This window comes from Phoenix dactylifera, chromosome 4 (genome assembly GCF_051530095.1).
Source record: "Phoenix dactylifera cultivar Ajwa chromosome 4, Ajwa_hap1_PhDact_Kaust_v1.1, whole genome shotgun sequence".
NCBI classification, from domain to species: Eukaryota; Viridiplantae; Streptophyta; class Magnoliopsida; order Arecales; family Arecaceae; genus Phoenix; species Phoenix dactylifera.
This window is the reverse complement of record NC_143193.1, coordinates 38,481,151-38,499,174: the sequence shown is the minus strand read 5'-3', so window position 1 is coordinate 38,499,174 and position 18,024 is coordinate 38,481,151. Positions and strand designations below refer to the sequence as shown.

At 49.8% G+C, this 18,024-nt stretch overlaps 49 non-coding genes across 49 annotated transcripts; all 49 read left to right on the top strand.

Annotated features, from left to right (window-relative positions):
* Nucleotides 1-147: 147 nt before the first annotated feature.
* Nucleotides 148-266, top strand: LOC149765707 (5S ribosomal RNA). Its single transcript, XR_016408605.1, has one exon. It is a non-coding gene; the product is annotated as a 5S ribosomal RNA (ribosomal RNA).
* Nucleotides 267-513: 247 nt separating this feature from the next.
* Nucleotides 514-631, top strand: LOC149765706 (5S ribosomal RNA). The gene has a single exon (XR_016404969.1). It is a non-coding gene; the product is annotated as a 5S ribosomal RNA (ribosomal RNA).
* A 246-nt stretch (nt 632-877) lies between these two features.
* Nucleotides 878-996, top strand: LOC149765705 (5S ribosomal RNA). The gene has a single exon (XR_016405670.1). It is a non-coding gene; the product is annotated as a 5S ribosomal RNA (ribosomal RNA).
* Nucleotides 997-1,243: 247 nt separating this feature from the next.
* Nucleotides 1,244-1,362, top strand: LOC149765704 (5S ribosomal RNA). The gene has a single exon (XR_016406949.1). It is a non-coding gene; the product is annotated as a 5S ribosomal RNA (ribosomal RNA).
* Nucleotides 1,363-1,609: 247 nt separating this feature from the next.
* On the top strand, nt 1,610-1,727 carry LOC149765703 (5S ribosomal RNA). The gene has a single exon (XR_016407931.1). It is a non-coding gene; the product is annotated as a 5S ribosomal RNA (ribosomal RNA).
* Nucleotides 1,728-1,974: 247 nt separating this feature from the next.
* LOC149765702 (5S ribosomal RNA) lies at nt 1,975-2,093 on the top strand. The gene has a single exon (XR_016406828.1). It is a non-coding gene; the product is annotated as a 5S ribosomal RNA (ribosomal RNA).
* Nucleotides 2,094-2,340: 247 nt separating this feature from the next.
* On the top strand, nt 2,341-2,459 carry LOC149765701 (5S ribosomal RNA). Its single transcript, XR_016405807.1, has one exon. It is a non-coding gene; the product is annotated as a 5S ribosomal RNA (ribosomal RNA).
* A 247-nt stretch (nt 2,460-2,706) lies between these two features.
* On the top strand, nt 2,707-2,825 carry LOC149765700 (5S ribosomal RNA). The gene has a single exon (XR_016405806.1). It is a non-coding gene; the product is annotated as a 5S ribosomal RNA (ribosomal RNA).
* Nucleotides 2,826-3,072: 247 nt separating this feature from the next.
* On the top strand, nt 3,073-3,190 carry LOC149765699 (5S ribosomal RNA). The gene has a single exon (XR_016406515.1). It is a non-coding gene; the product is annotated as a 5S ribosomal RNA (ribosomal RNA).
* A 246-nt stretch (nt 3,191-3,436) lies between these two features.
* Nucleotides 3,437-3,555, top strand: LOC149765698 (5S ribosomal RNA). Its single transcript, XR_016403895.1, has one exon. It is a non-coding gene; the product is annotated as a 5S ribosomal RNA (ribosomal RNA).
* A 247-nt stretch (nt 3,556-3,802) lies between these two features.
* Nucleotides 3,803-3,921, top strand: LOC149765697 (5S ribosomal RNA). The gene has a single exon (XR_016404561.1). It is a non-coding gene; the product is annotated as a 5S ribosomal RNA (ribosomal RNA).
* A 247-nt stretch (nt 3,922-4,168) lies between these two features.
* On the top strand, nt 4,169-4,287 carry LOC149765696 (5S ribosomal RNA). Its single transcript, XR_016403894.1, has one exon. It is a non-coding gene; the product is annotated as a 5S ribosomal RNA (ribosomal RNA).
* Nucleotides 4,288-4,534: 247 nt separating this feature from the next.
* On the top strand, nt 4,535-4,653 carry LOC149765695 (5S ribosomal RNA). Its single transcript, XR_016404560.1, has one exon. It is a non-coding gene; the product is annotated as a 5S ribosomal RNA (ribosomal RNA).
* Nucleotides 4,654-4,900: 247 nt separating this feature from the next.
* Nucleotides 4,901-5,019, top strand: LOC149765694 (5S ribosomal RNA). The gene has a single exon (XR_016411403.1). It is a non-coding gene; the product is annotated as a 5S ribosomal RNA (ribosomal RNA).
* Nucleotides 5,020-5,266: 247 nt separating this feature from the next.
* On the top strand, nt 5,267-5,385 carry LOC149765693 (5S ribosomal RNA). Its single transcript, XR_016401025.1, has one exon. It is a non-coding gene; the product is annotated as a 5S ribosomal RNA (ribosomal RNA).
* A 246-nt stretch (nt 5,386-5,631) lies between these two features.
* Nucleotides 5,632-5,750, top strand: LOC149765692 (5S ribosomal RNA). The gene has a single exon (XR_016412608.1). It is a non-coding gene; the product is annotated as a 5S ribosomal RNA (ribosomal RNA).
* A 247-nt stretch (nt 5,751-5,997) lies between these two features.
* LOC149765691 (5S ribosomal RNA) lies at nt 5,998-6,115 on the top strand. The gene has a single exon (XR_016404968.1). It is a non-coding gene; the product is annotated as a 5S ribosomal RNA (ribosomal RNA).
* A 246-nt stretch (nt 6,116-6,361) lies between these two features.
* Nucleotides 6,362-6,480, top strand: LOC149765690 (5S ribosomal RNA). Its single transcript, XR_016405669.1, has one exon. It is a non-coding gene; the product is annotated as a 5S ribosomal RNA (ribosomal RNA).
* A 247-nt stretch (nt 6,481-6,727) lies between these two features.
* On the top strand, nt 6,728-6,846 carry LOC149765689 (5S ribosomal RNA). Its single transcript, XR_016406440.1, has one exon. It is a non-coding gene; the product is annotated as a 5S ribosomal RNA (ribosomal RNA).
* A 247-nt stretch (nt 6,847-7,093) lies between these two features.
* On the top strand, nt 7,094-7,211 carry LOC149765688 (5S ribosomal RNA). The gene has a single exon (XR_016404967.1). It is a non-coding gene; the product is annotated as a 5S ribosomal RNA (ribosomal RNA).
* Nucleotides 7,212-7,458: 247 nt separating this feature from the next.
* On the top strand, nt 7,459-7,577 carry LOC149765687 (5S ribosomal RNA). Its single transcript, XR_016408604.1, has one exon. It is a non-coding gene; the product is annotated as a 5S ribosomal RNA (ribosomal RNA).
* A 247-nt stretch (nt 7,578-7,824) lies between these two features.
* On the top strand, nt 7,825-7,942 carry LOC149765686 (5S ribosomal RNA). Its single transcript, XR_016404966.1, has one exon. It is a non-coding gene; the product is annotated as a 5S ribosomal RNA (ribosomal RNA).
* Nucleotides 7,943-8,188: 246 nt separating this feature from the next.
* LOC149765685 (5S ribosomal RNA) lies at nt 8,189-8,307 on the top strand. The gene has a single exon (XR_016405668.1). It is a non-coding gene; the product is annotated as a 5S ribosomal RNA (ribosomal RNA).
* A 247-nt stretch (nt 8,308-8,554) lies between these two features.
* LOC149765684 (5S ribosomal RNA) lies at nt 8,555-8,673 on the top strand. The gene has a single exon (XR_016406948.1). It is a non-coding gene; the product is annotated as a 5S ribosomal RNA (ribosomal RNA).
* Nucleotides 8,674-8,920: 247 nt separating this feature from the next.
* On the top strand, nt 8,921-9,038 carry LOC149765683 (5S ribosomal RNA). Its single transcript, XR_016407930.1, has one exon. It is a non-coding gene; the product is annotated as a 5S ribosomal RNA (ribosomal RNA).
* A 247-nt stretch (nt 9,039-9,285) lies between these two features.
* Nucleotides 9,286-9,404, top strand: LOC149765682 (5S ribosomal RNA). Its single transcript, XR_016406827.1, has one exon. It is a non-coding gene; the product is annotated as a 5S ribosomal RNA (ribosomal RNA).
* A 247-nt stretch (nt 9,405-9,651) lies between these two features.
* Nucleotides 9,652-9,770, top strand: LOC149765681 (5S ribosomal RNA). The gene has a single exon (XR_016408883.1). It is a non-coding gene; the product is annotated as a 5S ribosomal RNA (ribosomal RNA).
* A 248-nt stretch (nt 9,771-10,018) lies between these two features.
* LOC149765680 (5S ribosomal RNA) lies at nt 10,019-10,137 on the top strand. The gene has a single exon (XR_016405805.1). It is a non-coding gene; the product is annotated as a 5S ribosomal RNA (ribosomal RNA).
* Nucleotides 10,138-10,384: 247 nt separating this feature from the next.
* LOC149765679 (5S ribosomal RNA) lies at nt 10,385-10,502 on the top strand. The gene has a single exon (XR_016406513.1). It is a non-coding gene; the product is annotated as a 5S ribosomal RNA (ribosomal RNA).
* A 246-nt stretch (nt 10,503-10,748) lies between these two features.
* On the top strand, nt 10,749-10,867 carry LOC149765678 (5S ribosomal RNA). Its single transcript, XR_016401243.1, has one exon. It is a non-coding gene; the product is annotated as a 5S ribosomal RNA (ribosomal RNA).
* Nucleotides 10,868-11,114: 247 nt separating this feature from the next.
* On the top strand, nt 11,115-11,233 carry LOC149765677 (5S ribosomal RNA). The gene has a single exon (XR_016404559.1). It is a non-coding gene; the product is annotated as a 5S ribosomal RNA (ribosomal RNA).
* Nucleotides 11,234-11,480: 247 nt separating this feature from the next.
* On the top strand, nt 11,481-11,599 carry LOC149765676 (5S ribosomal RNA). The gene has a single exon (XR_016411402.1). It is a non-coding gene; the product is annotated as a 5S ribosomal RNA (ribosomal RNA).
* A 247-nt stretch (nt 11,600-11,846) lies between these two features.
* On the top strand, nt 11,847-11,965 carry LOC149765675 (5S ribosomal RNA). The gene has a single exon (XR_016401024.1). It is a non-coding gene; the product is annotated as a 5S ribosomal RNA (ribosomal RNA).
* A 246-nt stretch (nt 11,966-12,211) lies between these two features.
* Nucleotides 12,212-12,330, top strand: LOC149765674 (5S ribosomal RNA). The gene has a single exon (XR_016412811.1). It is a non-coding gene; the product is annotated as a 5S ribosomal RNA (ribosomal RNA).
* A 247-nt stretch (nt 12,331-12,577) lies between these two features.
* Nucleotides 12,578-12,695, top strand: LOC149765673 (5S ribosomal RNA). Its single transcript, XR_016404965.1, has one exon. It is a non-coding gene; the product is annotated as a 5S ribosomal RNA (ribosomal RNA).
* Nucleotides 12,696-12,941: 246 nt separating this feature from the next.
* LOC149765672 (5S ribosomal RNA) lies at nt 12,942-13,060 on the top strand. Its single transcript, XR_016405667.1, has one exon. It is a non-coding gene; the product is annotated as a 5S ribosomal RNA (ribosomal RNA).
* A 247-nt stretch (nt 13,061-13,307) lies between these two features.
* LOC149765671 (5S ribosomal RNA) lies at nt 13,308-13,426 on the top strand. Its single transcript, XR_016406946.1, has one exon. It is a non-coding gene; the product is annotated as a 5S ribosomal RNA (ribosomal RNA).
* A 247-nt stretch (nt 13,427-13,673) lies between these two features.
* On the top strand, nt 13,674-13,791 carry LOC149765670 (5S ribosomal RNA). Its single transcript, XR_016404964.1, has one exon. It is a non-coding gene; the product is annotated as a 5S ribosomal RNA (ribosomal RNA).
* A 247-nt stretch (nt 13,792-14,038) lies between these two features.
* LOC149765669 (5S ribosomal RNA) lies at nt 14,039-14,157 on the top strand. The gene has a single exon (XR_016408603.1). It is a non-coding gene; the product is annotated as a 5S ribosomal RNA (ribosomal RNA).
* Nucleotides 14,158-14,404: 247 nt separating this feature from the next.
* Nucleotides 14,405-14,522, top strand: LOC149765668 (5S ribosomal RNA). The gene has a single exon (XR_016404963.1). It is a non-coding gene; the product is annotated as a 5S ribosomal RNA (ribosomal RNA).
* A 246-nt stretch (nt 14,523-14,768) lies between these two features.
* LOC149765667 (5S ribosomal RNA) lies at nt 14,769-14,887 on the top strand. Its single transcript, XR_016405666.1, has one exon. It is a non-coding gene; the product is annotated as a 5S ribosomal RNA (ribosomal RNA).
* A 247-nt stretch (nt 14,888-15,134) lies between these two features.
* LOC149765666 (5S ribosomal RNA) lies at nt 15,135-15,253 on the top strand. The gene has a single exon (XR_016406945.1). It is a non-coding gene; the product is annotated as a 5S ribosomal RNA (ribosomal RNA).
* A 247-nt stretch (nt 15,254-15,500) lies between these two features.
* LOC149765665 (5S ribosomal RNA) lies at nt 15,501-15,618 on the top strand. The gene has a single exon (XR_016407929.1). It is a non-coding gene; the product is annotated as a 5S ribosomal RNA (ribosomal RNA).
* Nucleotides 15,619-15,865: 247 nt separating this feature from the next.
* LOC149765664 (5S ribosomal RNA) lies at nt 15,866-15,984 on the top strand. Its single transcript, XR_016406825.1, has one exon. It is a non-coding gene; the product is annotated as a 5S ribosomal RNA (ribosomal RNA).
* Nucleotides 15,985-16,231: 247 nt separating this feature from the next.
* Nucleotides 16,232-16,350, top strand: LOC149765663 (5S ribosomal RNA). Its single transcript, XR_016408136.1, has one exon. It is a non-coding gene; the product is annotated as a 5S ribosomal RNA (ribosomal RNA).
* Nucleotides 16,351-16,597: 247 nt separating this feature from the next.
* Nucleotides 16,598-16,716, top strand: LOC149765662 (5S ribosomal RNA). Its single transcript, XR_016405804.1, has one exon. It is a non-coding gene; the product is annotated as a 5S ribosomal RNA (ribosomal RNA).
* A 247-nt stretch (nt 16,717-16,963) lies between these two features.
* LOC149765661 (5S ribosomal RNA) lies at nt 16,964-17,081 on the top strand. The gene has a single exon (XR_016406512.1). It is a non-coding gene; the product is annotated as a 5S ribosomal RNA (ribosomal RNA).
* Nucleotides 17,082-17,327: 246 nt separating this feature from the next.
* LOC149765660 (5S ribosomal RNA) lies at nt 17,328-17,445 on the top strand. The gene has a single exon (XR_016407928.1). It is a non-coding gene; the product is annotated as a 5S ribosomal RNA (ribosomal RNA).
* Nucleotides 17,446-17,692: 247 nt separating this feature from the next.
* Nucleotides 17,693-17,811, top strand: LOC149765659 (5S ribosomal RNA). Its single transcript, XR_016408244.1, has one exon. It is a non-coding gene; the product is annotated as a 5S ribosomal RNA (ribosomal RNA).
* Nucleotides 17,812-18,024: the final 213 nt, after the last annotated feature.

Sequence of the window (18,024 nt, the reverse complement as noted above, 5' to 3'; positions counted from 1 at the left end):
AACTGAGTCCGGAGACTGGCGGTGCCATGCCGCATAGCGGGAGCAGCGCGTTGAATCCTACGCCAGAACGGCCCCGGCGGCGCGAATGTCTCGGGCCGTCGAGGTCTGCTGCTTTGTCATAAAAGGGAGTTTCGAAGGGCATGTCATGGGGGCGATCATACCAGCACTAATGCACCGGATCCCATCAGAACTCCGCAGTTAAGCGGGCTTGAGCGAGAGTAGTACTAGGATGGGTGACCCCCTGGGAAGTCCTCGTGTTGCACCCCTTTTATTTTTTGCCCGCTTTTTTATTTTTTGATAATATTTATTTTTAATTTTTCGGCTTTTGGCTTTTTCTCTTCGGATAATTTTTTTCCTCCGAAAATAAACTGAGTCCGGAGACTGGCGGTGCCATGCCGCATAGCGGGACCAGCGCGTTGAATCCTACGCCAGAACGGCCCCGGCGGCGCGAATGTCTCGGGCCGTCGAGGTCTGCTGCTTTGTCATAAAAGGGAGTTTCGATGGGCATGTCATGGGTGCGATCATACCAGCACTAATGCACCGGATCCCATCAGAACTCCGCAGTTAAGCGTGCTTGGGCGAGATTAGTACTAGGATGGGTGACCCCCGGGAAGTCCTCGTGTTGCACCCCTTTTATTTTTTGCCCTTTTTTTAATTTTTGATAATATTTATTTTTAATTTTTCGGCTTTTGGTTTTTCCTCTTCGGATAATTTTTTTCCCCCGAAAATAAACTAAGTCCGGAGACTGGCGGTGCCATGCCGCATAGCGGGACCAGCGCGTTGAATCCTACGCCAGAACGGCCCCGGCGGCGTGAATGTCTCGGGCCGTCGAGGTCTGTTACTTTGTCATAAAAGGGAGTTTCGAAGGGCATGTCATGGGTGCGATCATACCAGCACTAATGCATCGGATCCCATCAGAACTCCGCAGTTAAGCGGGCTTGGGCGAGAGTAGTACTAGGATGGGTGACCCCCTGGGAAGTCCTCGTGTTGCACCCCTTATATTTTTTGCCCCTTTTTTTATTTTTTGATAATATTTATTTTTAATTTTTCGGCTTTTGGCTTTTCCTCTTCGGATAATTTTTTTCCCCCGAAAATAAACTGAGTCCGGGGACTCGCGGTGCCATGCCGCATAGCGGGACCAGCGTGTTGAATCCTACGCCAGAACGTCCCCGGCGGCGCGAATGTCTCGGGCCATCGAGGTCTGCTGCTTTGTCATAAAAGGGAGTTTCGAAGGGCATGTCATGGGTGCGATCATACTAGCACTAATGCACCGGATCCCATCAGAACTCCGCAGTTAAGCGAGCTTGGGCGAGAGTAGTACTAGGATGGGTGGCCCCCTGGGAAGTCCTCGTGTTGCACCCCTTTTATTTTTTGCCCGCTTTTTTATTTTTTGATAATATTTATTTTTAATTTTTTGGCTTTTGGCTTTTTCTCTTCGGATAATTTTTTTCCCCCGAAAATAAACTGAGTCTGGAGACTGGCGGTGCCATGCCGCATAGCGGGACCAGCGCGTTGAATCCTACGCCAGAACGGCCCCGGCGGCGCGAATGTCTCGGGCCGTCGAGGTCTGCTGCTTTGTCATAAAAGGGAGTTTCGATGGGCATGTCATGGGTGCGATCATACCAGCACTAATGCACCGGATCCCATCAGAACTCCGCAATTAAGCGTGCTTGGGCGAGATTAGTACTAGGATGGGTGACCCCCGGGAAGTCCTCGTGTTGCACCCCTTTTATTTTTTGCCCGCTTTTTTATTTTTTGATAATATTTATTTTTAATTTTTCGGCTTCTGGCTTTTTCTCTTCGGATAATTTTTTTCCCCCGAAAATAAACTGAGTCCGGAGACTGGCGGTGCCATGCCGCATAGCGGGAGCAGCGCGTTGAATCCTACGCCAGAACGGCCCCGGCGGCGCGAATGTCTCGGGCCGTCGAGGTCTGCTGCTTTGTCATAAAAGGGAGTTTCGAAGGGCATGTCATGGGTGCGATCATACCAGCACTAATGCACCGGATCCCATCAGAACTCCGCAGTTAAGCGGGCTTGAGCGAGAGTAGTACTAGGATGGGTGACCCCCTGGGAAGTCCTCGTGTTGCACCCCTTTTATTTTTTGCACGCTTTTTTATTTTTTCATAATATTTATTTTTAATTTTTCGGCTTTTGGCTTTTCCTCTTCGGATAATTTTTTTCCCCCGAAAATAAACTGAGTCCGGAGACTGGCGGTGCCATGCCGCATAACGGGACCAGCGCGTTGAATCCTACGCCAGAACGGCCCCGGCGGCGCGAATGTCTCGGGCCGTCGAGGTCTGCTGCTTTGTCATAAAAGGGAGTTTCGATGGGCAAGTCATGGGTGCGATCATACCAGCACTAATGCACCGGATCCCATCAGAACTCCGCAGTTTAGCGTGCTTGGGCGAGAGTAGTACTAGGATGGGTGGCCCCCTGGGAAGTCCTCGTGTTGCACCCCTTTTATTTTTTGCCCGCTTTTTTATTTTTTGATAATATTTATTTTTAATTTTTCGGCTTTTGGCTTTTTCTCTTCGGATAATTTTTTTCCCCCGAAAATATACTGAGTCCGGAGACTGGCGGTGCCATGCCGCATAACGGGACCAGCGCGTTGAATCCTACGCCAGAACGGCCCCGGCGGCGCGAATGTCTCGGGCCGTCGAGGTCTGCTGCTTTGTCATAAAAGGGAGTTTCGATGGGCAAGTCATGGGTGCGATCATACCAGCACTAATGCACCGGATCCCATCAGAACTCCGCAGTTTAGCGTGCTTGGGCGAGAGTAGTACTAGGATGGGTGGCCCCCTGGGAAGTCCTCGTGTTGCACCCCTTTTATTTTTTGCCCGCTTTTTTATTTTTTGATAATATTTATTTTTAATTTTTCGGCTTTTGGCTTTTTCTCTTCGGATAATTTTTTTTCCCCGAAAATAAACTGAGTCCGGAGACTGGAGGTGCCATGCCGCATAGCGGGACCAGCGCGTTGAATCCTACGCCAGAACGGCCCCGGCGGCGCGAATGTCTCGGGCCGTCGAGGTCTGCTGCTTTGTCATAAAAGGGAGTTTCGATGGGCATGTCATGGGTGCGATCATACCAGCACTAATGCACCGGATCCCATCAGAACTCCGTAGTTAAGCGTGCTTGGGCGAGATTAGTACTAGGATGGGTGACCCCCGGGAAGTCCTCGTGTTGCACCTCTTTTATTTTTTGCCCACTTTTTTATTTTTTGATAATATTTATTTTTAATTTTTCGGCTTTTGGCTTTTTCTCTTCGGATAATTTTTTCCCCCGAAAATAAACTGAGTCCGGGGACTCGCGGTGCCATGCCGCATAGCGGGACCAGCGTGTCGAATCCTACGCCAGAACGTCCCCGGCGGCGCGAACGTCTCGGGCCATCGAGGTCTGCTGCTTTGTCATAAAAGGGAGTTTCGAAGGGCATGTCATGGGTGCGATCATACTAGCACTAATGCACCGGATCCCATCAGAACTCCGCAGTTAAGCGTGCTTGGGCGAGAGTAGTACTAGGATGGGTGGCCCCCTGGGAAGTCCTCGTGTTGCACCCCTTTTATTTTTTGCCCGCTTTTTTATTTTTTGATAATATTTATTTTTAATTTTTCGGCTTTTGGCTTTTTCTCTTCGGATAATTTTTTTCCCCCGAAAATAAACTGAGTCCAGAGACTGGCGGTGCCATGCCGTATAGCAGGACCAGCGCGTTGAATCCTATGCCAGAACGGCCCCGGCGACGCGAATGTCTCGGGCCGTCGAGGTCTGCTGCTTTGTCATAAAAGGGAGTTTCGATGGGCATGTCATGGGTGCGATCATACCAGCACTAAGGCACCGGATCCCATCAGAACTCCGCAGTTAAGCGTGCTTAGGCGAGAGTAGTACTAGGATGGGTGACCCCCTGGGAAGTCCTCGTGTTGCACCCCTTTTATTTTTTGCCCGCTTTTTTATTTTTTGATAATATTTATTTTTAATTTTTCGGCTTTTGGTTTTTCCTCTTCGGATAATTTTTTTCCTCCGAAAATAAACTGAGTCCGGAGACTGGCGGTGCCATGCCGCATAGCGGGACCAGCGTGTTGAATCCTACGCCAGAACGGCCCCGGCGGCGCGAATGTCTCGGGCCGTCGAGGTCTGCTGCTTTGTCATAAAAGGGAGTTTCGAAGGGCATGTCATGGGTGCGATCATACTAGCACTAATGCACCGGATCCCATCAGAACTCCGCAGTTAAGCGTGCTTGGGCGAGAGTAGTACTAGGATGGGTGGCCCCCTGGGAAGTCCTCGTGTTGCACCCCTTTTATTTTTTGCCCGCTTTTTTATTTTTTGATAATATTTATTTTTAATTTTTCGGCTTTTGGCTTTTTCTCTTCGGATAATTTTTTTCCCCCGAAAATAAACTGAGTCCAGAGACTGGCGGTGCCATGCCGTATAGCAGGACCAGCGCGTTGAATCCTATGCCAGAACGGCCCCGGCGACGCGAATGTCTCGGGCCGTCGAGGTCTGCTGCTTTGTCATAAAAGGGAGTTTCGATGGGCATGTCATGGGTGCGATCATACCAGCACTAAGGCACCGGATCCCATCAGAACTCCGCAGTTAAGCGTGCTTAGGCGAGAGTAGTACTAGGATGGGTGACCCCCTGGGAAGTCCTCGTGTTGCACCCCTTTTATTTTTTGCCCGCTTTTTTATTTTTTGATAATATTTATTTTTAATTTTTCGGCTTTTGGTTTTTCCTCTTCGGATAATTTTTTTCCTCCGAAAATAAACTGAGTCCGGAGACTGGCGGTGCCATGCCGCATAGCGGGACCAGCGTGTTGAATCCTACGCCAGAACGGCCCCGGCGGCGCGAATGTCTCGGGCCGTCGAGGTCTGCTGCTTTGTCATAAAAGGGAGTTTCGATGGGCATGTCATGGGTGCGATCATACCAGCACTAATGCACCGGATCCCATCAGAACTCCGCAGTTAAGCGTGCTTGGGCGAGAGTAGTACTAGGATGGGTGACCCCCTGGGAAGTCCTCGTGTTGCACCCCTTTTATTTTTTGCCCGCTTTTTTATTTTTTGATAATATTTATTTTTAATTTTTCGGCTTTTGGCTTTTCCTCTTCGGATAATTTTTTTCCCCCGAAAATAAACTGAGTCCGGAGACTGGCGGTGCCATGCCGCATAGCGGGACCAGCGCGTTGAATCCTACGCCAGAACGGCCCCGGCGGCGCGAATGTCTCGGGCCGTCGAGGTCTGCTGCTTTGTCATAAAAGGGAGTTTCGATGGGCAAGTCATGGGTGCGATCATACCAGCACTAATGCACCGGATCCCATCAGAACTCCGCAGTTAAGCGTGTTTGGGCGAGAGTAGTACTAGGATGGGTGACCCCCTGGGAAGTCCTCGTGTTGCACCCCTTTTATTTTTTGCCCGCTTTTTTATTTTTTCATAATATTTATTTTTAATTTTTCGGCTTTTGGCTTTTTCTCTTCGGATAATTTTTTTTTCCGAAAATAAACTGAGTCCGGAGACTCGCGGTGCCATGCCGCATAGCGGGACCAGCGTGTTGAATCCTACGCCAGAACGGCCTCGGTGGCACGAATGTTTCGGGCCATCGAGGTCTGCTGCTTTGTCATAAAAGGGAGTTTCGAAGAGCATGTCATGGGTGCGATCATACCAGCACTAATGCACCGGATCCCATCAGAACTCCGCAGTTAAGCGTGCTTGGGCGAGGTTAGTACTAGGATGGGTGACCCCCTGGGAAGTCCTCGTGTTGCACCCCTTTTATTTTTTGCCCGCTTTTTTATTTTTTGATAATATTTATTTTTAATTTTTCGGCTTTTGGCTTTTCCTCTTCGGATAATTTTTTTCCTCCGAAAATAAACTGAGTCCGGAGACTGGCGGTGCCATGCCGCATAGCGGGACCAGCGCGTTGAATCCTACGCCAGAACGGCCCCGGCGGCGCGAATGTCTCGGGCCGTCGAGGTCTGTTGCTTTGTCATAAAAGGGAGTTTCGATGGGCATGTCATGGGTGCGATCATACCAGCACTAATGCACCGGATCCCATCAGAACTCCGCAGTTAAGCGTGCTTGGGCGAGATTAGTACTAGGATGGGTGACCCCCGGGAAGTCCTCGTGTTGCACCCCTTTTATTTTTTGCCCTTTTTTTAATTTTTGATAATATTTATTTTTAATTTTTCGGCTTTTGGTTTTTCCTCTTCGGATAATTTTTTTCCCCCGAAAATAAACTAAGTCCGGAGACTGGCGGTGCCATGCCGCATAGCGGGACCAGCGCGTTGAATCCTACGCCAGAACGGCCCCGGCGGCGTGAATGTCTCGGGCCGTCGAGGTCTGTTACTTTGTCATAAAAGGGAGTTTCGAAGGGCATGTCATGGGTGCGATCATACCAGCACTAATGCATCGGATCCCATCAGAACTCCGCAGTTAAGCGGGCTTGGGCGAGAGTAGTACTAGGATGGGTGACCCCCTGGGAAGTCCTCGTGTTGCACCCCTTATATTTTTTGCCCCTTTTTTTATTTTTTGATAATATTTATTTTTAATTTTTCGGCTTTTGGCTTTTCCTCTTCGGATAATTTTTTTCCCCCGAAAATAAACTGAGTCCGGAGACTGGCGGTGCCATGCCGCATAGCGGGACCAGCGCGTTGAATCCTTCGCCAGAACGGCCCCGGCGGCGCGAATGTCTCGGGCCATCGAGGTCTGCTGCTTAGTCATAAAAGGGAGTTTCGAAGGGCATGTCATGGGTGCGATCATACTAGCACTAATACACCGGATCCCATCAGAACTCCGCAGTTAAGCGAGCTTGGGCGAGAGTAGTACTAGGATGGGTGGCCCCCTGGGAAGTCCTCGTGTTGCACCCCTTTTATTTTTTGCCCGCTTTTTTATTTTTTGATAATATTTATTTTTAATTTTTTGGCTTTTGGCTTTTTCTCTTCGGATAATTTTTTTCCCCCGAAAATAAACTGAGTCTGGAGACTGGCGGTGCCATGCCGCATAGCGGGACCAGCGCGTTAAATCCTACGCCAGAACGGCCCCGGCGGCGCGAATGTCTCGGGCCGTCGAGGTCTGCTGCTTTGTCATAAAAGGGAGTTTCGATGGGCATGTCATGGGTGCGATCATACCAGCACTAATGCACCGGATCCCATCAGAACTCCGCAGTTAAGCGTGCTTGGGCGAGATTAGTACTAGGATGGGTGACCCCCGGGAAGTCCTCGTGTTGCACCCCTTTTATTTTTTGCCCGCTTTTTTATTTTTTGATAATATTTATTTTTAATTTTTCGGCTTCTGGCTTTTTCTCTTCGGATAATTTTTTTCCCCCGAAAATAAACTGAGTCCGGAGACTGGCGGTGCCATGCCGCATAGCGGGAGCAGCGCGTTGAATCCTACGCCAGAACGGCCCCGGCGGCGCGAATGTCTCGGGCCGTCGAGGTCTGCTGCTTTGTCATAAAAGGGAGTTTCGAAGGGCATGTCATGGGGGCGATCATACCAGCACTAATGCACCGGATCCCATCAGAACTCCGCAGTTAAGCGGGCTTGAGCGAGAGTAGTACTAGGATGGGTGACCCCCTGGGAAGTCCTCGTGTTGCACCCCTTTTATTTTTTGCCCGCTTTTTTATTTTTTGATAATATTTATTTTTAATTTTTCGGCTTTTGGCTTTTTCTCTTCGGATAATTTTTTTCCTCCGAAAATAAACTGAGTCCGGAGACTGGCGGTGCCATGCCGCATAGCGGGACCAGCGCGTTGAATCCTACGCCAGAACGGCCCCGGCGGCGCGAATGTCTCGGGCCGTCGAGGTCTGCTGCTTTGTCATAAAAGGGAGTTTCGATGGGCATGTCATGGGTGCGATCATACCAGCACTAATGCACCGGATCCCATCAGAACTCCGCAGTTAAGCGTGCTTGGGCGAGATTAGTACTAGGATGGGTGACCCCCGGGAAGTCCTCGTGTTGCACCCCTTTTATTTTTTGCCCTTTTTTTAATTTTTGATAATATTTATTTTTAATTTTTCGGCTTTTGGTTTTTCCTCTTCGGATAATTTTTTTCCCCCGAAAATAAACTAAGTCCGGAGACTGGCGGTGCCATGCCGCATAGCGGGACCAGCGCGTTGAATCCTACGCCAGAACGGCCCCGGCGGCGTGAATGTCTCGGGCCGTCGAGGTCTGTTACTTTGTCATAAAAGGGAGTTTCGAAGGGCATGTCATGGGTGCGATCATACCAGCACTAATGCATCGGATCCCATCAGAACTCCGCAGTTAAGCGGGCTTGGGCGAGAGTAGTACTAGGATGGGTGACCCCCTGGGAAGTCCTCGTGTTGCACCCCTTATATTTTTTGCCCCTTTTTTTATTTTTTGATAATATTTATTTTTAATTTTTCGGCTTTTGGCTTTTCCTCTTCGGATAATTTTTTTCCCCCGAAAATAAACTGAGTCCGGGGACTCGCGGTGCCATGCCGCATAGCGGGACCAGCGTGTTGAATCCTACGCCAGAACGTCCCCGGCGGCGCGAATGTCTCGGGCCATCGAGGTCTGCTGCTTTGTCATAAAAGGGAGTTTCGAAGGGCATGTCATGGGTGCGATCATACTAGCACTAATGCACCGGATCCCATCAGAACTCCGCAGTTAAGCGAGCTTGGGCGAGAGTAGTACTAGGATGGGTGGCCCCCTGGGAAGTCCTCGTGTTGCACCCCTTTTATTTTTTGCCCGCTTTTTTATTTTTTGATAATATTTATTTTTAATTTTTTGGCTTTTGGCTTTTTCTCTTCGGATAATTTTTTTCCCCCGAAAATAAACTGAGTCTGGAGACTGGCGGTGCCATGCCGCATAGCGGGACCAGCGCGTTGAATCCTACGCCAGAACGGCCCCGGCGGCGCGAATGTCTCGGGCCGTCGAGGTCTGCTGCTTTGTCATAAAAGGGAGTTTCGATGGGCATGTCATGGGTGCGATCATACCAGCACTAATGCACCGGATCCCATCAGAACTCCGCAATTAAGCGTGCTTGGGCGAGATTAGTACTAGGATGGGTGACCCCCGGGAAGTCCTCGTGTTGCACCCCTTTTATTTTTTGCCCGCTTTTTTATTTTTTGATAATATTTATTTTTAATTTTTCGGCTTCTGGCTTTTTCTCTTCGGATAATTTTTTTCCCCCGAAAATAAACTGAGTCCGGAGACTGGCGGTGCCATGCCGCATAGCGGGAGCAGCGCGTTGAATCGTACGCCAGAACGGCCCCGGCGGCGCGAATGTCTCGGGCCGTCGAGGTCTGCTGCTTTGTCATAAAAGGGAGTTTCGAAGGGCATGTCATGGGTGCGATCATACCAGCACTAATGCACCGGATCCCATCAGAACTCCGCAGTTAAGCGGGCTTGAGCGAGAGTAGTACTAGGATGGGTGACCCCCTGGGAAGTCCTCGTGTTGCACCCCTTTTATTTTTTGCACGCTTTTTTATTTTTTCATAATATTTATTTTTAATTTTTCGGCTTTTGGCTTTTCCTCTTCGGATAATTTTTTTCCCCCGAAAATAAACTGAGTCCGGAGACTGGCGGTGCCATGCCGCATAACGGGACCAGCGCGTTGAATCCTACGCCAGAACGGCCCCGGCGGCGCGAATGTCTCGGGCCGTCGAGGTCTGCTGCTTTGTCATAAAAGGGAGTTTCGATGGGCAAGTCATGGGTGCGATCATACCAGCACTAATGCACCGGATCCCATCAGAACACCGCAGTTTAGCGTGCTTGGGCGAGAGTAGTACTAGGATGGGTGGCCCCCTGGGAAGTCCTCGTGTTGCACCCCTTTTATTTTTTGCCCGCTTTTTTATTTTTTGATAATATTTATTTTTAATTTTTCGGCTTTTGGCTTTTTCTCTTCGGATAATTTTTTTCCCCCGAAAATATACTGAGTCCGGAGACTGGCGGTGCCATGCCGCATAACGGGACCAGCGCGTTTGAATCCTACGCCAGAACGGCCCCGGCGGCGCGAATGTCTCGGGCCGTCGAGGTCTGCTGCTTTGTCATAAAAGGGAGTTTCGATGGGCAAGTCATGGGTGCGATCATACCAGCACTAATGCACCGGATCCCATCAGAACTCCGCAGTTTAGCGTGCTTGGGCGAGAGTAGTACTAGGATGGGTGGCCCCCTGGGAAGTCCTCGTGTTGCACCCCTTTTATTTTTTGCCCGCTTTTTTATTTTTTGATAATATTTATTTTTAATTTTTCGGCTTTTGGCTTTTTCTCTTCGGATAATTTTTTTTCCCCGAAAATAAACTGAGTCCGGAGACTGGAGGTGCCATGCCGCATAGCGGGACCAGCGCGTTGAATCCTACGCCAGAACGGCCCCGGCGGCGCGAATGTCTCGGGCCGTCGAGGTCTGCTGCTTTGTCATAAAAGGGAGTTTCGATGGGCATGTCATGGGTGCGATCATACCAGCACTAATGCACCGGATCCCATCAGAACTCCGTAGTTAAGCGTGCTTGGGCGAGATTAGTACTAGGATGGGTGACCCCCGGGAAGTCCTCGTGTTGCACCTCTTTTATTTTTTGCCCACTTTTTTATTTTTTGATAATATTTATTTTTAATTTTTCGGCTTTTGGCTTTTTCTCTTCGGATAATTTTTTCCCCCGAAAATAAACTGAGTCCGGGGACTCGCGGTGCCATGCCGCATAGCGGGACCAGCGTGTCGAATCCTACGCCAGAACGTCCCCGGCGGCGCGAACGTCTCGGGCCATCGAGGTCTGCTGCTTTGTCATAAAAGGGAGTTTCGAAGGGCATGTCATGGGTGCGATCATACCAGCACTAATGCACCGGATCCCATCAGAACTCCGCAGTTAAGCGTGCTTGGGCGAGAGTAGTACTAGGATGGGTGGCCCCCTGGGAAGTCCTCGTGTTGCACCCCTTTTATTTTTTGCCCGCTTTTTTATTTTTTGATAATATTTATTTTTAATTTTTCGGCTTTTGGCTTTTCCTCTTCGGATAATTTTTTTCCCCCGAAAATAAACTGAGTCCGGAGACTGGCGGTGCCATGCCGTATAGCAGGACCAGCGCGTTGAATCCTATGCCAGAACGGCCCCGGCGACGCGAATGTCTCGGGCCGTCGAGGTCTGCTGCTTTGTCATAAAAGGGAGTTTCGATGGGCATGTCATGGGTGCGATCATACCAGCACTAAGGCACCGGATCCCATCAGAACTCCGCAGTTAAGCGTGCTTAGGCGAGAGTAGTACTAGGATGGGTGACCCCCTGGGAAGTCCTCGTGTTGCACCCCTTTTATTTTTTGCCCGCTTTTTTATTTTTTGATAATATTTATTTTTAATTTTTCGGCTTTTGGTTTTTCCTCTTCGGATAATTTTTTTCCTCCGAAAATAAACTGAGTCCGGAGACTGGCGGTGCCATGCCGCATAGCGGGACCAGCGTGTTGAATCCTACGCCAGAACGGCCCCGGCGGCGCGAATGTCTCGGGCCGTCGAGGTCTGCTGCTTTGTCATAAAAGGGAGTTTCGATGGGCATGTCATGGGTGCGATCATACCAGCACTAATGCACCGGATCCCATCAGAACTCCGCAGTTAAGCGTGCTTGGGCGAGAGTAGTACTAGGATGGGTGACCCCCTGGGAAGTCCTCGTGTTGCACCCCTTTTATTTTTTGCCCGCTTTTTTATTTTTTGATAATATTTATTTTTAATTTTTCGGCTTTTGGCTTTTCCTCTTCGGATAATTTTTTTCCCCCGAAAATAAACTGAGTCCGGAGACTGGCGGTGCCATGCCGCATAGCGGGACCAGCGCGTTGAATCCTACGCCAGAACGGCCCCGGCGGCGCGAATGTCTCGGGCCGTCGAGGTCTGCTGCTTTGTCATAAAAGGGAGTTTCGATGGGCAAGTCATGGGTGCGATCATACCAGCACTAATGCACCGGATCCCATCAGAACTCCGCAGTTAAGCGTGTTTGGGCGAGAGTAGTACTAGGATGGGTGACCCCCTGGGAAGTCCTCGTGTTGCACCCCTTTTATTTTTTGCCCGCTTTTTTATTTTTTCATAATATTTATTTTTAATTTTTCGGCTTTTGGCTTTTTCTCTTCGGATAATTTTTTTTTCCGAAAATAAACTGAGTCCGGAGACTCGCGGTGCCATGCCGCATAGCGGGACCAGCGTGTTGAATCCTACGCCAGAACGGCCTCGGTGGCACGAATGTTTCGGGCCATCGAGGTCTGCTGCTTTGTCATAAAAGGGAGTTTCGAAGAGCATGTCATGGGTGCGATCATACCAGCACTAATGCACCGGATCCCATCAGAACTCCGCAGTTAAGCGTGCTTGGGCGAGATTAGTACTAGGATGGGTGACCCCCTGGGAAGTCCTCGTGTTGCACCCCTTTTATTTTTTGCCCGCTTTTTTATTTTTTGATAATATTTATTTTTAATTTTTCGGCTTTTGGCTTTTCCTCTTCGGATAATTTTTTTCCTCCGAAAATAAACTGAGTCCGGAGACTGGCGGTGCCATGCCGCATAGCGGGACCAGCGCGTTGAATCCTACGCCAGAACGGCCCCGGCGGCGCGAATGTCTCGGGCCGTCGAGGTCTGCTGCTTTGTCATAAAAGGGAGTTTCGATGGGCATGTCATGGGTGCGATCATACCAGCACTAATGCACCGGATCCCATCAGAACTCCGCAGTTAAGCGTGCTTGGGCGAGATTAGTACTAGGATGGGTGACCCCCGGGAAGTCCTCGTGTTGCACCCCTTTTATTTTTTGCCCTTTTTTTAATTTTTGATAATATTTATTTTTAATTTTTCGGCTTTTGGTTTTTCCTCTTCGGATAATTTTTTTCCCCCGAAAATAAACTAAGTCCGGAGACTGGCGGTGCCATGCCGCATAGCGGGACCAGCGCGTTGAATCCTACGCCAGAACGGCCCCGGCGGCGTGAATGTCTCGGGCCGTCGAGGTCTGTTACTTTGTCATAAAAGGGAGTTTCGAAGGGCATGTCATGGGTGCGATCATACCAGCACTAATGCATCGGATCCCATCAGAACTCCGCAGTTAAGCGGGCTTGGGCGAGAGTAGTACTAGGATGGGTGACCCCCTGGGAAGTCCTCGTGTTGCACCCCTTATATTTTTTGCCCCTTTTTTTATTTTTTGATAATATTTATTTTTAATTTTTCGGCTTTTGGCTTTTCCTCTTCGGATAATTTTTTTCCCCCGAAAATAAACTGAGTCCGGAGACTGGCGGTGCCATGCCGCATAGCGGGACCAGCGCGTTGAATCCTTCGCCAGAACGGCCCCGGCGGCGCGAATGTCTCGGGCCATCGAGGTCTGCTGCTTAGTCATAAAAGGGAGTTTCGAAGGGCATGTCATGGGTGCGATCATACTAGCACTAATGCACCGGATCCCATCAGAACTCCGCAGTTAAGCGAGCTTGGGCGAGAGTAGTACTAGGATGGGTGGCCCCCTGGGAAGTCCTCGTGTTGCACCCCTTTTATTTTTTGCCCGCTTTTTTATTTTTTGATAATATTTATTTTTAATTTTTTGGCTTTTGGCTTTTTCTCTTCGGATAATTTTTTTCCCCCGAAAATAAACTGAGTCTGGAGACTGGCGGTGCCATGCCGCATAGCGGGACCAGCGCGTTGAATCCTACGCCAGAACGGCCCCGGCGGCGCGAATGTCTCGGGCCGTCGAGGTCTGCTGCTTTGTCATAAAAGGGAGTTTCGATGGGCATGTCATGGGTGCGATCATACCAGCACTAATGCACCGGATCCCATCAGAACTCCGCAGTTAAGCGTGCTTGGGCGAGATTAGTACTAGGATGGGTGACCCCCGGGAAGTCCTCGTGTTGCACCCCTTTTATTTTTTGCCCGCTTTTTTATTTTTTGATAATATTTATTTTTAATTTTTCGGCTTCTGGCTTTTTCTCTTCGGATAATTTTTTTCCCCCGAAAATAAACTGAGTCCGGAGACTGGCGGTGCCATGCCGCATAGCGGGAGCAGCGCGTTGAATCCTACGCCAGAACGGCCCCGGCGGCGCGAATGTCTCGGGCCGTCGAGGTCTGCTGCTTTGTCATAAAAGGGAGTTTCGAAGGGCATGTCATGGGGGCGATCATACCAGCACTAATGCACCGGATCCCATCAGAACTCCGCAGTTAAGCGGGCTTGAGCGAGAGTAGTACTAGGATGGGTGACCCCCTGGGAAGTCCTCGTGTTGCACCCCTTTTATTTTTTGCCCGCTTTTTTATTTTTTGATAATATTTATTTTTAATTTTTCGGCTTTTGGCTTTTTCTCTTCGGATAATTTTTTTCCTCCGAAAATAAACTGAGTCCGGAGACTGGCGGTGCCATGCCGCATAGCGGGACCAGCGCGTTGAATCCTACGCCAGAACGGCCCCGGCGGCGCGAATGTCTCGGGCCGTCGAGGTCTGCTGCTTTGTCATAAAAGGGAGTTTCGATGGGCATGTCATGGGTGCGATCATACCAGCACTAATGCACCGGATCCCATCAGAACTCCGCAGTTAAGCGTGCTTGGGCGAGATTAGTACTAGGATGGGTGACCCCCGGGAAGTCCTCGTGTTGCACCCCTTTTATTTTTTGCCCTTTTTTTAATTTTTGATAATATTTATTTTTAATTTTTCGGCTTTTGGTTTTTCCTCTTCGGATAATTTTTTTCCCCCGAAAATAAACTAAGTCCGGAGACTGGCGGTGCCATGCCGCATAGCGGGACCAGCGCGTTGAATCCTACGCCAGAACGGCCCCGGCGGCGTGAATGTCTCGGGCCGTCGAGGTCTGTTACTTTGTCATAAAAGGGAGTTTCGAAGGGCATGTCATGGGTGCGATCATACCAGCACTAATGCATCGGATCCCATCAGAACTCCGCAGTTAAGCGGGCTTGGGCGAGAGTAGTACTAGGATGGGTGACCCCCTGGGAAGTCCTCGTGTTGCACCCCTTATATTTTTTGCCCCTTTTTTAATTTTTTGATAATATTTATTTTTAATTTTTCGGCTTTTGGCTTTTCCTCTTCGGATAATTTTTTTCCCCCGAAAATAAACTGAGTCCGGGGACTCGCGGTGCCATGCCGCATAGCGGGACCAGCGTGTTGAATCCTACGCCAGAACGTCCCCGGCGGCGCGAATGTCTCGGGCCATCGAGGTCTGCTGCTTTGTCATAAAAGGGAGTTTCGAAGGGCATGTCATGGGTGCGATCATACTAGCACTAATGCACCGGATCCCATCAGAACTCCGCAGTTAAGCGAGCTTGGGCGAGAGTAGTACTAGGATGGGTGGCCCCCTGGGAAGTCCTCGTGTTGCACCCCTTTTATTTTTTGCCCGCTTTTTTATTTTTTGATAATATTTATTTTTAATTTTTTGGCTTTTGGCTTTTTCTCTTCGGATAATTTTTTTCCCCCGAAAATAAACTGAGTCTGGAGACTGGCGGTGCCATGCCGCATAGCGGGACCAGCGCGTTGAATCCTACGCCAGAACGGCCCCGGCGGCGCGAATGTCTCGGGCCGTCGAGGTCTGCTGCTTTGTCATAAAAGGGAGTTTCGATGGGCATGTCATGGGTGCGATCATACCAGCACTAATGCACCGGATCCCATCAGAACTCCGCAATTAAGCGTGCTTGGGCGAGATTAGTACTAGGATGGGTGACCCCCGGGAAGTCCTCGTGTTGCACCCCTTTTATTTTTTGCCCGCTTTTTTATTTTTTGATAATATTTATTTTTAATTTTTCGGCTTCTGGCTTTTTCTCTTCGGATAATTTTTTTCCCCCGAAAATAAACTGAGTCCGGAGACTGGCGGTGCCATGCCGCATAGCGGGAGCAGCGCGTTGAATCCTACGCCAGAACGGCCCCGGCGGCGCGAATGTCTCGGGCCGTCGAGGTCTGCTGCTTTGTCATAAAAGGGAGTTTCGAAGGGCATGTCATGGGTGCGATCATACCAGCACTAATGCACCGGATCCCATCAGAACTCCGCAGTTAAGCGGGCTTGAGCGAGAGTAGTACTAGGATGGGTGACCCCCTGGGAAGTCCTCGTGTTGCACCCCTTTTATTTTTTGCACGCTTTTTTATTTTTTCATAATATTTATTTTTAATTTTTCGGCTTTTGGCTTTTCCTCTTCGGATAATTTTTTTCCCCCGAAAATAAACTGAGTCCGGAGACTGGCGGTGCCATGCCGCATAACGGGACCAGCGCGTTGAATCCTACGCCAGAACGGCCCCGGCGGCGCGAATGTCTCGGGCCGTCGAGGTCTGCTGCTTTGTCATAAAAGGGAGTTTCGATGGGCAAGTCATGGGTGCGATCATACCAGCACTAATGCACCGGATCCCATCAGAACTCCGCAGTTTAGCGTGCTTGGGCGAGAGTAGTACTAGGATGGGTGGCCCCCTGGGAAGTCCTAGTGTTGCACCCCTTTTATTTTTTGCCCGCTTTTTTATTTTTTGATAATATTTATTTTTAATTTTTCGGCTTTTGGCTTTTTCTCTTCGGATAATTTTTTTCCCCCGAAAATATACTGAGTCCGGAGACTGGCGGTGCCATGCCGCATAACGGGACCAGCGCGTTGAATCCTACGCCAGAACGGCCCCGGCGGCGCGAATGTCTCGGGCCGTCGAGGTCTGCTGCTTTGTCATAAAAGGGAGTTTCGATGGGCAAGTCATGGGTGCGATCATACCAGCACTAATGCACCGGATCCCATCAGAACTCCGCAGTTTAGCGTGCTTGGGCGAGAGTAGTACTAGGATGGGTGGCCCCCTGGGAAGTCCTCGTGTTGCACCCCTTTTATTTTTTGCCCGCTTTTTTATTTTTTGATAATATTTATTTTTAATTTTTCGGCTTTTGGCTTTTTCTCTTCGGATAATTTTTTTTCCCCGAAAATAAACTGAGTCCGGAGACTGGAGGTGCCATGCCGCATAGCGGGACCAGCGCGTTGAATCCTACGCCAGAACGGCCCCGGCGGCGCGAATGTCTCGGGCCGTCGAGGTCTGCTGCTTTGTCATAAAAGGGAGTTTCGATGGGCATGTCATGGGTGCGATCATACCAGCACTAATGCACCGGATCCCATCAGAACTCCGTAGTTAAGCGTGCTTGGGCGAGATTAGTACTAGGATGGGTGACCCCCGGGAAGTCCTCGTGTTGCACCTCTTTTATTTTTTGCCCGCTTTTTTATTTTTTGATAATATTTATTTTTAATTTTTCAGCTTTTGGCTTTTTCTCTTCGGATAATTTTTTTCCCCGAAAATAAACTGAGTCCGGAGACTGGCGGTGCCATGCCGCATAGCGGGACCAGCGCGTTGAATCCTACGCCAGAACGGCCCTGGCGGCGCGAATGTCTCGGGCCGTCGAGGTCTGCTGCTTTGTCATAAAAGGGAGTTTCGATGGGCATGTCATGGGTGCGATCATACCAGCACTAATGCACCGGATCCCATCAGAACTCCGCAATTAAGCGTGCTTGGGCGAGATTAGTACTAGGATGGGTGACCCCCGGGAAGTCCTCGTGTTGCACCCCTTTTATTTTTTGCCCGCTTTTTTATTTTTTGATAATATTTATTTTTAATTTTTCGGCTTCTGGCTTTTTCTCTTCGGATAATTTTTTTCCCCCGAAAATAAACTGAGTCCGGAGACTGGCGGTGCCATGCCGCATAGCGGGAGCAGCGCGTTGAATCCTACGCCAGAACGGCCCCGGCGGCGCGAATGTCTCGGGCCGTCGAGGTCTGCTGCTTTGTCATAAAAGGGAGTTTCGAAGGGCATGTCATGGGTGCGATCATACCAGCACTAATGCACCGGATCCCATCAGAACTCCGCTGTTAAGCGGGCTTGAGCGAGAGTAGTACTAGGATGGGTGACCCCCTGGGAAGTCCTCGTGTTGCACCCCTTTTATTTTTTGCACGCTTTTTTATTTTTTCATAATATTTATTTTTAATTTTTCGGCTTTTGGCTTTTCCTCTTCGGATAATTTTTTTCCCCCGAAAATAAACTGAGTCCGGAGACTGGCGGTGCCATGCCGCATAACGGGACCAGCGCGTTGAATCCTACGCCAGAACGGCCCCGGCGGCGCGAATGTCTCGGGCCGTCGAGGTCTGCTGCT